At 45.8% G+C, this 13189-nt stretch overlaps 1 protein-coding gene and 1 long non-coding RNA gene across 3 annotated transcripts in view; one reads left to right on the forward strand and one right to left on the reverse strand.

Annotated features, from left to right (window-relative positions):
- Positions 1-413, reverse strand: part of LOC147107696 (NXPE family member 3-like) — a 90194-nt gene extending 89781 nt beyond the window's left edge. For both annotated transcript variants that reach the window (XM_086006924.1, XM_086006922.1), the window contains exon 1: positions 26-413. The gene's annotated coding sequence lies outside the window, so the exon portion shown is untranslated. The remainder of the gene's footprint in view (positions 1-25) is intronic.
- On the forward strand, positions 344-10378 carry LOC147107697 (uncharacterized). The gene is made up of 3 exons (XR_015080849.1): positions 344-443; positions 591-631; positions 10240-10378. It is a non-coding gene; the product is annotated as an uncharacterized LOC147107697 (long non-coding RNA).
- Positions 10379-13189: the final 2811 nt, after the last annotated feature.

A 13189-nucleotide genomic window follows, 5' to 3' on the forward strand; every position in this document is an offset into this window, starting at 1 on the left:
TATTAGAAATAACAAAAAAACTTACTTTTAATCAACCATTCGCAGGCATGCAATCCCTCTCCTGGCATTGGCCATGTGCAGATGGGGGGGGGGGGGAAAGAGGTCCGAGGAAGAAAAGTTTTGTAATGAGATGCAGCAAAGTCTAAGAAGAGGGAAATTCCTGCAATAAACCACGCCGCACTATATTCAAACTAACCACGTCAGCAAGCCACAGCATTTATCATATAGTGCTTAATATAGCGTAGCCCAGTAGTTAATAACTGACGAACATTGTTCCGTCATTCTAGGCTCGAATTTCTGATCAGCAAAGTTCATATACAAGCACTCAATTGACTTGTACTACATTGCGGTGCGCGCTATTTTTACGCAGATATTAATCCGTTTAATTTAAATGGGATAGCGCATGCGTTAAATTGGGACACGGGACTGGAGTGCGAGGGGTGGTGAGTGTTCTCACGTGAACTTCACTGATTGGAATTTCTATTCTTCTATCCCTTTGATATCAGTTAAATTACAATGTATCTCAAAATTAAATGTTACACAAATTGAATGAAGTGACTCAAACAATAAGATTTATTTTTTTAAAATAGGAAAACGACTCAGAAACGTTGAAGGTTAACAACCACTTCAGGTAAGGAAGTCAATGAGTTGGGAGTGGCACTTATGGCATAGAGTCTAAATAGTAGTCCTCTTTTGGTTAGACCCAATTAACTGTAACTTAATAAAACGTAACAAAATTAAATTAAAATTTGATTGGCCGGGGTGACGATGCACTCCAGTCCCCGCGGCGCCCATCAGTCTAGGAAGGCCTCAAGCATGCCGGCGGACACCGCGTGCTTCATTTCCAGGGCCACCCGGGCGCGAACATAGCCGCAGAAGAGAGGCAGGCTGTTGTGTATGTACCTTTAAGAGAATAACTGGTCTCAGACTGCAGTACCGGCAGTGACCACCCCTGTATAAAAGGCGCTAGAGAGCCTCTGTTGTTTAGTTTCGTTTATGCCTTTCACCAGTAAAGATCTGTTTGTTTTCTCTCCTGCTAGTCCGTGTCTCAATCATTCACGGACTTAACACTGGCGACGAGTTAGAAATGAACTTACCTGCAACTCAGCAGCAGCTCCGACGACGTTGTTGAAGGTCGGAGCCAGAAGAAAGAAAAAAAAAAGAGGCCATTGAAACTCGAGAAACGGGCGTCGACCGTCAATCATCGATTTAAAAACTCGCAGGAGAGACTGTCCAGAGCCAGGCTGGGTTCCTCGGTCCGTGGTTTCCCAGCTAGTCGGGCTGGTGGCAGGTAGTGCTCTGATCCTTCCTGGGCTGCGGCGGGCTGAAGCTCGATCGGGTGGCCTTTCAACGGGGGCCGGGCAGCGAGTCGGGAAGCAAGGAGAGAGAGAGAGGGTGGAGCACACAGGGCGCGGCCGGTGTTTCAAAGCTGGGCAGCGTTCGGACCTCAGAAGGGGGAGGGAAGTGTCCCAGAGGGTCCGCTCCACGACGGGAAGATAATAAAGGAAAATGAATTAATATTTAACATGCAGGAAACCGTGGAAAGCAGCGCTAACAACAGCGGGGAAGAAGACAAAGCGCGGGAGGCGCCATTTTGTTAAATCGGGGAAGAAGGCAAAGCGCTGGAGGCGCCATTTTAGATTTGCAAGATGCCGAAGACTGGCTGTATCACTGCTTTTGATAATACATTAGAGGACTGAACCACGTATGTGGAAAGAGTCGAGGTATATTTCGAGGCAAATGAAATAGCGGAGGGGAAAAAGGCATCAATATTGCTAAACTTAATGGGCGCTAGAACGTACGGCCTGTTGCGGGATCTGATTACTCCAGCCAAACCGAAGGCGAAGAGTTTTAATGAAATTGTTGCTGTTCTACAGGAGCACTTAAACCCTGCACCGCTGTTGATAGCAGAAAGATTTAAATTCCACAGGAGAACTCAGCACAAAGATGAGAGCAATGCTGAGTATCTTACGGAACTACGCAAGCTATCAAAGCACTGCCAGTTCGGAGCAGGACTGGCAGATACCCTACGGGACAAATTTGTCTGTGGACTCCTGAGTGAAGGAACACAGAAGAAGTTACTCGCAGAAAAAGAGCTGACGCTAGATAAGGCTTTCAGCGTGGCAGTATCGTATGAAGCAGCAGCCAGGGGAGCTGCAGAAATTCAACAAAAACCACAGGAATAAGGCACCCACGAAATGACACGGGGATTTGCAAAATGTTATCGCTGCGGCAGAACTAACCATGACCAGAAGGACTGCTGGTCCAAAGACAAAATATGCAGACAATGCGGGAAGATTGGACACATTGCACGAGTTTGTAGGTCTGGGAAGAAGACCAGCGACAACAAAAAGGCTACTAAGGAACCGTACAAGAAAGTACAAAAGATGACGGACAGTAGTTCCGAAGACCAGATGAGCGATAGTGAATCCGAGAACAGGAGATTAAGCTGTCTCAAACTTCACAATGTAATCGCAAAAGAGGATCACCGAACCATTTGGGTCACCCTCACGATAGCAGGGTCCCAAGTTAAAATGGAATTGGATACAGGATCAGCGCTAACTGTCATGAATCGACGAGACTATGAGTGGCTATTTTCACACATACCCTTGAGAGAGACATCCATCGTCTTGACGACGTATACGGGGCAAAAAGTATATCCCAGAGGAAAAATAAGGGTGCCTGTCGAATACAATGGCAAGAAAATACGGAAATTGTATCTCTACATACTGCCAAATGGTGGACCACCGTTATTGGGACGGGAATGGATCAGGAAGATAAGCTTAGATTGGCATTCCATTCATGCAATGACGGTGGACGGTAAAAAAGATGAAGACGTCACTCCTGGACAATTGTCAACAATCTTGGCTAATGCCAAAGAGGTATTTCAACAAGAACTGGGCACGCTTAAAGGCATAACCGCCTCATTAAAAATAGAAGAGAATGCAGTTCCCAAGTTTTTCAAAGCGAGACCGGTACCATATGCAATTCGTCCAGCCGTCGAGGCAGAGCTGGAGAATCTGGAGAAGGTGAGTGTCTCAATCATTCATGGACTTAACACAGGCAATCGGGCCGGACGACCCCCTCGACCGCCCGCTGCCTGGACCTATTAATGGCCACTTTGGGCAGGCCCAGGACCAGTCCCACGAGGAGGTCCTCTGAACCGCCCGCTCCCTTCCGCACCGGGTGACCGAAGATCAGGAGCGTGGGACTGAAGTGCAACAAAAAATCAAGCAGCAGCCCCTTCAAGTAATGAAACAGGGGCTGCAACCTCACACATTTTATATAAACATGAAACGCGGACTCCTCTCGGCCGCAAAAAAGGCAGGCGGCCTGGGAGTCCGTGAACCTGCTTAACATTTTATTGCACGGGACTGCTCCATGTAACACCCTCCAGGCCAAGCCCCCCATAGAAAAGGGGAGGAGAATCTAAATAGTGATGTCACTTTATGCAGCCACAATCGTGACCAGATAGGATTGCCAGTACTCCCGGAATGTGGACTAGATCTCTCCGGTGCTGTATCTAGATGCCTGGGAGATCTTCGTGCTTTAAATTTCTTGCCCACCCCACCGTGACATCACCATCCAATTGCGCAGAGAGCCGTGACTGCCTGGTGTGCCGGGCTCGATCGGGAACCATGAGGGGCTCAACAATCAGGGATTTGGGGCACGGGGAGAAGGGGAAACTGGTGGTGGGGCATGGGGCGAGGGAGAGACTGGTGGGGACATGGGGAGAGGGAGAAACTGGTAGGGGGGCATTGTGAGAGGGGGAGACTGGGGGGGGCATTGTGAGAGGGGGAGACTGGTGGTGGGGCATGGGGAGACTGGTGGTGGGGCATGGGGAGAAGGGGAGACTGGTGGTGGGGCATGGGGAGAGGGGGAGACTAGTGGTGGTGGGGCATGGGGAGACTGGTGGTGGGGCATGGGGAGACTGGTGGGGGGCATGGGGAGAGGGGGAGACTGGTGGTGGGGCATGGGGAGACTGGTGGGGGGGCATGGGGAGAGGGGAGACTGGTGGTGGGGCATGGGGAGAGGGGGAGACTGGTGGTGGGGCATGGGGTGACTGGTGGTGGGGCATGGGGAGAGGGAAAGACTGGTGGTGAGGGAGAGGAAGGGAGGCTAGGGGATGGGGAGAGAGGGAGACTGGGAAATGAGGCTTGGGGGAAAGAGGGAGACTGGGGAATAGGGAGTGTCTTGTCCTATGATGTCTGCAACTGTTATTGCATTTACCTGATAAAGGTTGGGTCCCCTGGAGTTGAGTATCTTTGCTTGTGGTTTCACACCTGCAGCTGTCGTATCAGAAATTCCAAGAACCAGGAGGCCACCTGTGAAGAAGGGGAACCGAGGGCGGAGAAGAGGGAAATCGAAGCTGGGGGAACGATTCACAGAGGGAAACCAGAGATGGGAGGAAATTTGATTGCACCAGTAACTAATGGTAGCTCACTGAAATTGCACTGATAATTATTAGTAATACTGGCTGCCCTCAGATTCCCCTCATAGCCAACAGTAATACACTAACTGACTGATAGTCTACATGTAATTGGTAGTAATAGGTCTAACGTGCAACAATATTCTACCTGTACCAAGTAGTAATCCTATAATCTACACCTACACCACAAATATGCAGTCTCCAGAAAATACAAGCACTACACCAGCAAAGACATGCTGATCCAGGCCAACTTGAACAACCTACCACCAACTCGTCTCAAATCTAGAAGGCCATTTTGGACCGTCGCTGAAGCTCTTCAGCAATCTCCCCTCAGCCTTGATGACGAAATGCTTGGAAGAACTGCGACATATGGAATGGATTCCTTATAAAGGATCCCACAGTACAACCTGAAGGATCAAACCTTCCTCGCAAACAGTGGACAACCATCAGTTGCCTCAGAACTGGTCATGGTAGATGCTGCCACCTTCTCCATAGATGGAAGATTAAAGCAACCCCATCATGCGACTGTTCAGCTCCGAATCAGACCCTGGAGCACAGCATTGAGCACTGCCCTCAGAGGAAATTCGCAGGCAGTCTACAATATATCTATGCTGTTGCAGCAGAAGCTTGGCCTGGATATCTGACTTAGATATTGACATTTGATTTGCTTTGCTCTTACCATACGAAAGAAGTAGAAGAAGAAGATCCTATAACCCACTGATATTCACCCTGATACTGCAGCTAGAATCCCCCTACACTGCACAAGGTGCAATCAGGCTCCTCAGTCAATGCCACTTCAATAGACAACATCAGACGACACAAAGCTGGGTGGGAGGGTAAGCTGTGAGGAGGATGTCGTGAAACTCCAGTACAATTTGGACAGATTGGGTGATTGGGCAGAAACATGGCAAATGCACTATAATGTGGATAAATGTGAGGTTATCCACTTTGGTGGCAAAAACAGGAAGGCAGATTATTATTTGAATGGCAATAGATTGGGAGAAGGGGAAATGCAAAGAGACCTGGGTGTTCTTGTGCACCAGTCACTGAAGGTAAGCATGCAGGTGCAGCAGGCGGTTAAGAAGGCAAATGGTATGTTGGCCTTCGTAGCAAGAGGGTTCGAGTACAGGAACAAGGATGTCTTGCTACAGTTGTACAGGGCCTTGGTGAGACCGCACCTTGAGTACTGTGTGCAGTTTTGGTCGCCTTACCTGAGGAAGGACGTTCTTGCCATGGAAGGAGTGCAGCGAAGATTCACCAGGCTGATATCTGGGATGGCAGGAATGACGTATGAGGAGAGATTGTGTCGATTGGGCTTATACTCACTGGAGTTTAGAAGATTGAGAGGGGATCTCATCGAAACTTATAAAATTCTGTCAGGCCTGGACAGACTAGATGCAGGAAGGATGTTTATGATGGCCAGGGAGTCCAGAACCAGGGGTCATAGTCTAAGGATAAGGGGTAAGCCATTTAGGACTGAAATGAGGAGGAATTTCTTCACCCAGAGAGTGGTGAACCTGTGGAATTCTCTGCCACAGAGGGCGGTGGAGGCCAGTTCATTAAATATATTCAAAAAAGAGTTGGATATATTTCTTAAGGCTAAAGGGATCAAGGGATATGGGGAAAAGGCAGGGACAGGGTACTGAATTTGGATGATCAGCCATGATCTCATAGAATGACGGAGCAGGCTCGAAGGGCCGAATGGCCTACTCCTGCTCCTATCTTCTATGTTTCTATGTTTCTATCTCTCTCCCGATCTCCTTGGGGTCTGGTTGGAACTGTGTGAAGCTTACAACTCTGAACTGGGAAACTCAGTCAGAGCTGATCTGTACTTGGACTTCACACATCAAAACTCTCCCGTCCCCCCACTCTCCTACCCCCGTCCTCTCAGTCACTCTCCCACCAACCCACCTGTCCCCCAAACTCTCCCACCACCCCCCAACTCTCTCACCACCCCATCCCATAACCCCATGCCATTGCTCTCCCTCTTCACTCTTCCACCAACCCACCCGTCTCCTAAGCTCTCCCACCATCCCCACCCTCTTCCCCGTCACCCTCTTCCCTCCCATGGCCCTGACCACCTTGCATTTACATAGCACTTTACAGTCAATTAAGTACCTTTAAAGTGTAGTCACTGTTGCAATGTAGGAAACGCAGCAGCCAATTTATGCACAGCAAGATTAACAGGAATGTGATAATGACAAGATAATCTGTTTTAGTGATATTGGTTGAGGGATAAATATCAGCCAAGACACCGGGGAGAGCTCCCCTGCTCTTCTAAATATTACCATGGGATCTTTCCTGTCCACCAGGTCTTTGGTTTAATGTTTCATCTGAAAGATGGCATCTCCAATAGTGCAGGGCTCCCTCTGTGCTGCACTGGAGTGTCAGCCTAGATTATGTGCTCAAGTAGCTAGAATGGGACTTGAACCTATAACCTTCTGACTCAGGCAAGAATGCTACCACTAAGCCATGGCTGACCTCCTAGTAGAGGCAAGGAAGGAGGAACTGTAGAATCTGGTCATGTCCAACAGGTACAATGTTCTTGCTACCTGTGAGGATATGGAGAAAGGCTGTGGGTAGGCCAGCCAGAATGCTAACCATTCAGTGGGGGTGGGAGGAGGAGGAGCATAATAGAAAAGTTGTAGTTATTGGGGATTCAAAAATTAAGAGGATAGAATGTATCCTCTGCAGTAACGAGAGTTCAAAAGGATTGTTGCCTACCAGAGTAAGCAATATCTCAAAGCGGCTGCAAAGGGAGGGGGTAGAACCAGTTGCCATGGAATCCTGTTAAGGGAGTATGAGGAGCTCGGAGCTAAAACTAAAAAGCAAGATCTCGAGGGTAGTAATCTCCGGATTACTAGCCAAGCCACATGCAAATTGGCATAGGAATAAACAGACCATGTAAGTAAATATGTGGCTGAAAGAATCGTGTGGGAAGGAGGGGTTCTATTTCATGGCACGTGGCACCACTACTGGGACAGGAAGGAGCCAATCAAGCGGGCTGCTTTGTCCTGGATGGTGTCGAGCTTCTTGAGTGTTGTTGGAGCTGCACTCATCCAGGCAAGTGGAGAGTATTCCATCACACTCCTTACTTGTGCCTTGTAGATGGTGGAAAGTGTAGTGTATGTACCTTTAAGAGGAACTATGTTTTTTTGAGGCCCCTGTGTACTGTAGTACCGGTAGTGACCACTCGGGTATATAAGCCTGTATAGCGTCTTGTATAGTTAGTTCACCTCCAGACTTTGTTCAGTAAACACTTGTTAAATCAACTCCTGCATTCCGTGTCTCCATTAACACACGGGTTCAACAGAAAGGCTTTGGGGAGTCAGGAGGCGAGACACTCACCGCAGAATACCTAGCCTCTGACCTGCTCTTGTTGCCACAGTATTTATGTGGCTGGTCCAGTTAAGTTTCTGGTCAATGGTGACCCCCCAGGATGTTGATGGTAGGGGATTCGGTGATGGTAATGCCATTGAATGTCAAGGAGTGGTGGTTAGACTCTCGCTTGTTGGAGATAGTCATTGCCTGGCACTTCAGTGGAGCGAATGTTACCTGCCAATTATCAGCCCATGTCTGGATGTTGTCCAGGTCTTGCTGCATGCGGGCATGGACTGCTTCATTATCTGAGGAGTTGCAAATGGAACTGAACACTGTGCAATCATCAGCGAACATCCCCACTTCCGATCTTATGATGGAGGGAAGGTCATTGATGAAACAGCTGAAGATGGTTGGGCCTAGGAGATTGCCTTGAGGAACTCCTGTTGAGATGTTCTGGGGTTGAGATGATTGGTCTCCAGCAACCACAACCATGTTCCTTTGTGCTAGGTATGACTCCAGCTAATGGAATGTTTTACCCCTCAGCAGGTCAGGCAGCATCTGTGGAGAGGGAGAAACAGAGTTAACATTTCATGTCGATGACCTTCCATCAGAACTAGAAGATGTTAGAGATGAACAGCTTTTAAGCAAGTACAGAACCAGGGAAAAGTGGGCAAAAAAAGAACAAATGAAAGAGGTCTATGAGTGGGTGGAGAGCAGGAGTGATTAAGTGACAAAAGTAATCAACTTATTGGATTTAATATAAGTAAAAAAAAGTAATGGAGAAAATAATAGGACTCGAGGTAACTAAATCTCCAGGACCTGATGGTTTAGTTATAATTTTGCAAAGCTCTCTTGATTTGGGAATTATGCTGTTGATTTGTAAAATTGGAAATGTCACTCCATTATTTAAGAAATGGGAGAGAGAAACCAGGTAACTACAGACCTGTCAGTCTAATGTCAGTTGTGGAAAAGTTATTGGAATTTGTTATCAAGGATAAAGTGACTGAGCACTTGGACAAGTATGAGCTGATCAGAGAGAATCAGCATGGATTTGTGAAGGGTAAATCATGTCTGACTAATCTAGTTGAATTTTTTGAGGAGGTCACTAACATGATGGATAAGGGAGTGTATATGGATGTTATCTATATGAACTTCCAGAAGGCATTTGATAAGGTTCGACACAAGGGAATATTAGCAAAAACTAAAGCACATAGAATTGGAGGCAACCTTGTGACGTGGGTTGGAAATTGTGAGGTCAGACACAAAGTATGGATAAAGGGAATGTATTACAATTGGCGGGATGTAACAAGTGGTGTTTTCCAAGGTTCTGTACTGTAGCCTTAGCTTTTAACCATATATATCAATGACTTGGATGAAGAAATAGAACGGTGTATATCCAAGGTTTCAGAGGACACTAAGTTGGGCGCCACAATAAATTGTGCAGATGGGAGCAGGAAGTTACAAAGGGACAAACATAGAAACATAGAAACATAGAAGATAGGAGCAGGAGTAGGCCATTCGGCCCTTCGAGCCTGCTCCGCCATTCAATGAGATCATGGCTGATCATCCAAACCCTAGCACCCGGTCCCTACACCGACAGCCATCCCACCCAAGCCCTATCCCCGTAACCCCACGTATTTAATCCCCCCTAACACTAAGGGCCAATTTTTATCAAGATAGAGTAAGTGAATGGGCAAAATTGTGATAATGTAGGGAAGTGTGAGGTCATCCACTTTGGGTCCAAGAAAGACAAATCAAGAGTATTTTCATAATGGCGAGAGGCTCGGAACTGTGGAGCAGCAAAGGATGTCCATGTACATAAATCACTAAAAGGTAATGGACAGGTACAAAGTAATCAAAAAGACCAACGGAATATTGGCCTTTATCTCTAGGGGGCTGGAATACAAAGGAGAGGAAGTGATGCTTCAGTTGTATAGAGCCTTGGTCAAACCCCATCTGAAGTACTGCATTCAATTCTGAGTACCGCACCTCGGGAAGGATATATTGGCTTTGGAGGGGGTACAAGAATGATACCGGGGTTAAAGGGATAAAGTATTAGGACAGCTTGCATAAACATGGATGTATTCCCTTGAGGTTAGAAGGTTGAATGATAACCTAATCGAGCTATTTAAAATGACAAAAGGATTCAATAGGGTAGTTAAACTATTTCCTCTGGTGGGTGAAACCAAAACAAGGCGGCACAATTTTAAATTACAGTGAAGCCATTCAGTATTGAAAGTAGGGAGCACTTTTTCCACACAAAGGGTAGTAGTAATCTGGAACTCTCTTTCCCAAAAGGCAGTGGATGCTGGGTCAATTAAAATCACTAGATTTTTGTTAGATAACGGTATCAAGGAAAATGGATCAAAGACAGGCAAATGAAGTTGAGGTACACATTAGCCATGATCTGGTTGAATGACAGAACAGTCTCGAGGGGCTGAATGGCCCACATATGTAGCATTAAAAAAATGTCGTTGTCACCTTCACAGCAACAAGGAGCAGAGCCTGAAGATCATCCTACAACAGGCGACATAGCTCAGTAACTGACTCTCTGCTGAAGTGAAAGTTGCTGGACTCAGGCCTCCGCTGACATTCCCAGGTACAACTGGCATTATCTGTAGATTTGAGTCCTGGATATCACCAAGAGCACACAGAAAATCCCACAGGTGCATCTGAAGATGGTGTCCTTTTATGAATTCATCCTCCTTAACCAAGTCAGGTAGCATAATTGGAATACTCAAAGGAGTCATAGCCTCCCACCTTGCTTCAGCTGCATTTTGTGCAGCACCAGTAATGGTCAACATTAATTGACAGAAGAAATTTACTCTTGGTAAAATGTAGGCTGCAACAAAATAGAGCAAAAATAGAGGCTTCAACAAATCTGCAAGTTGTGCAGTGCTAACTTTAAGAAAACATATAGAGCAGGCCTGCCTGTTTCCCAGAGAATTAGCCAGTTCATATGGGCAAGAAGCTTGCTGTGGACAGAGACCCACTGGCATTGAGAATTTCAGAGTATGACCTCTTTTGAGTAATTTTACTGTGTAAAACGGGGTTTGCCTGCCTGCAGCAAAGGCCTACATTTGCTTCACTAAATCACCTGTCAGGTAATGCAGTTTGCAAAACTATTAGCCCGCCCACTACCAGCAAGGCCCCACACTGCTGACAGATCCTCAGAAAATCAGTGCCAATTCCAGTATTCAGTGCAAAGCTGCTCCCTGCTGCCATGCCTGGTAAGCCACATCCTACAAGAATGCATGTCTGCCACATACAACCACATCCCCCTCGCTGGGTTCAAGTGCTTGAAGAGCTTACCATCATTGCCCATGAGGTACAGTGGTGCCCATTACAGCTCGGGCATTCAGCTGCATGTGTTCCTTCACTCCTTACATGAAATTATCCTACATTATGGGCCAGTAGTGTGCAGCTTCATTGATAGTGGTTGCAGATGGGGAAATTGTGCCAAAGCAGAAACATAATGCGCCAAAGATAATGTGGAAACAGGTTTATGAAAAGTTAAAAAAATAAAGAGCTTGCAATACTATATTAACTGTCACTCACATTTAAGAATCAAACTACTAAAGACCAGAGCAAGAAATCCCAGCAGGGCCTATTGGTGAACAGGTGAACATCACTGAAAGATTGTACAGTTGAAAAAGATTGCAGATTTTGGCATGGGACTAACTTATATCAGAATGACTATAATTAGGAGTTATACAGTAAGGCCATGCATGCCTTATCTCTCTCCCTGGCAACTGTCTGAGGTTGAACCAGACTGTTTGCAATCTTGCTGTCATATTTGACCCCGAGATGAGCTTCTGACCACATATCATATTAATGGCCTACTCCTGCTCCTATCTTCTATGTTTCTATGTGATATACCTGGTCTGCCTAGATTCCTGGCAAATAAGGGTGGAATGTAGATCGACAAGTACCAGTAAGCAGCATGCACAACACATTCATCCTAAGTATCTATACTTAGGATGAATGTGTTGTGCATGCTGCTTACTGGTACTTGTCGATAGGGATATAGCTTTAAGAAATTGTATAAAATGTCAGAATGTCCAAGGCAAGGTGGTATAGCTTTAATAAATCGTTAACGTTAATTGCCTTTAATCAGGGTGTGGCGATGCCGGTGTTGGACTGGGGTGGACAAATACTGATTTCATTCAGTTCCTCCCTCTCATTAGACCCTATGTTCCCTGACATCTCTGGGAGGTTATTTGTGTCCCCCTTTGTGAAGACAGAACCAAAGTATGTATTTAATTGGTCTGCCATTTCTTTGTTCCCCATTATAAATTCCCCTGATTCTGACTGCAAGGGACCTACGCTTGACTTCACCAATCTTTTTCTCTTCACATATCTATAGAAGCTTTTACAGTCAGTTTTATGTTCCCTGCAAGCTTACCCTCATAATCTATTTTCCCCCTCTTAATTAATCCCTTTGCCCTCCTTTGCTGAATCCTAAACTGCTCCCAATCCTCAGGTTTGCTGCTTTTTCTGGCCAAATTATATGTCCTCTCCTTGGATGTTATGCTATTACTAATTTCCCTTGTTAGCCATGGTTGAGTCACCTTTTTTGTTTTATTTTTATGCCAAACAGGGATGAACAAATTCTGTAGTTCATCCATGTGATCTTTAAATGTTTGCCACTGCCTATCCACTGTCAACCCTTTAAGTAACTGTTAGATCGGGTAATTAATTTCAGTGGACCACACTGATTTGAGGTCAACACACTAAAATTAAAGTTTGCGAGTCCGGTGGTAAGTTTTAAATAGTCGATTTATTGCATCACTTGATTTACACTGTTTGACTTCCTTTATCCGACTAACATCATATTCAAAATGGCTGGTTTTTATACAGCAGCAGATGTACCCATCCCCTTTATTACCATTGGCTCAGCAGCATGCATGCAGAGCTATGGTTGGTTCAACTACATCATACTGATTAGATCTCTGGTACATCAATCATTCCTTTGTTCTCTAGTTAAGCAGAATCATCACTTTCAGTTTTAAGCTAAGATCAGCACTTTCACAGTTTAAGCTAAATCAGCATTTTCATTGTTCTCAGTTTTTAAGTCAGCCGATGTGACGTTACCAGCTGTGATTGGATCTGATACATCACACCATCCTTTGGCATGTGGTCAGCTTAAGCATAATCAGATTTCTTTAAATCATTAATTTAATCATATTAAAATCTATGTTATTAAAATATTATATTCCCTAACAGTAACGTTCCCCAATCCATCCTAGCCAACTCGTGCCTCATACCATCGTAGTTTCCATTATTTAAATTCAGGACCCTAGTCTCTGAGTCATCTACTTCACTCTCCATTTTAATGAAGAATTCTAACATATTATGATCGCTCCTTCCCAAGGGGCCTCGCACAACAAGATTGCTAATTAATCCTTTCTCATTACATAATACCCAGTCTAAGATGGC

Source organism: Somniosus microcephalus, chromosome 14 (assembly GCF_052327205.1).
Source record: "Somniosus microcephalus isolate GS21.2 chromosome 14, FLI_Smic_1.0, whole genome shotgun sequence".
Classification (NCBI taxonomy): domain Eukaryota; kingdom Metazoa; phylum Chordata; class Chondrichthyes; order Squaliformes; family Somniosidae; genus Somniosus; species Somniosus microcephalus.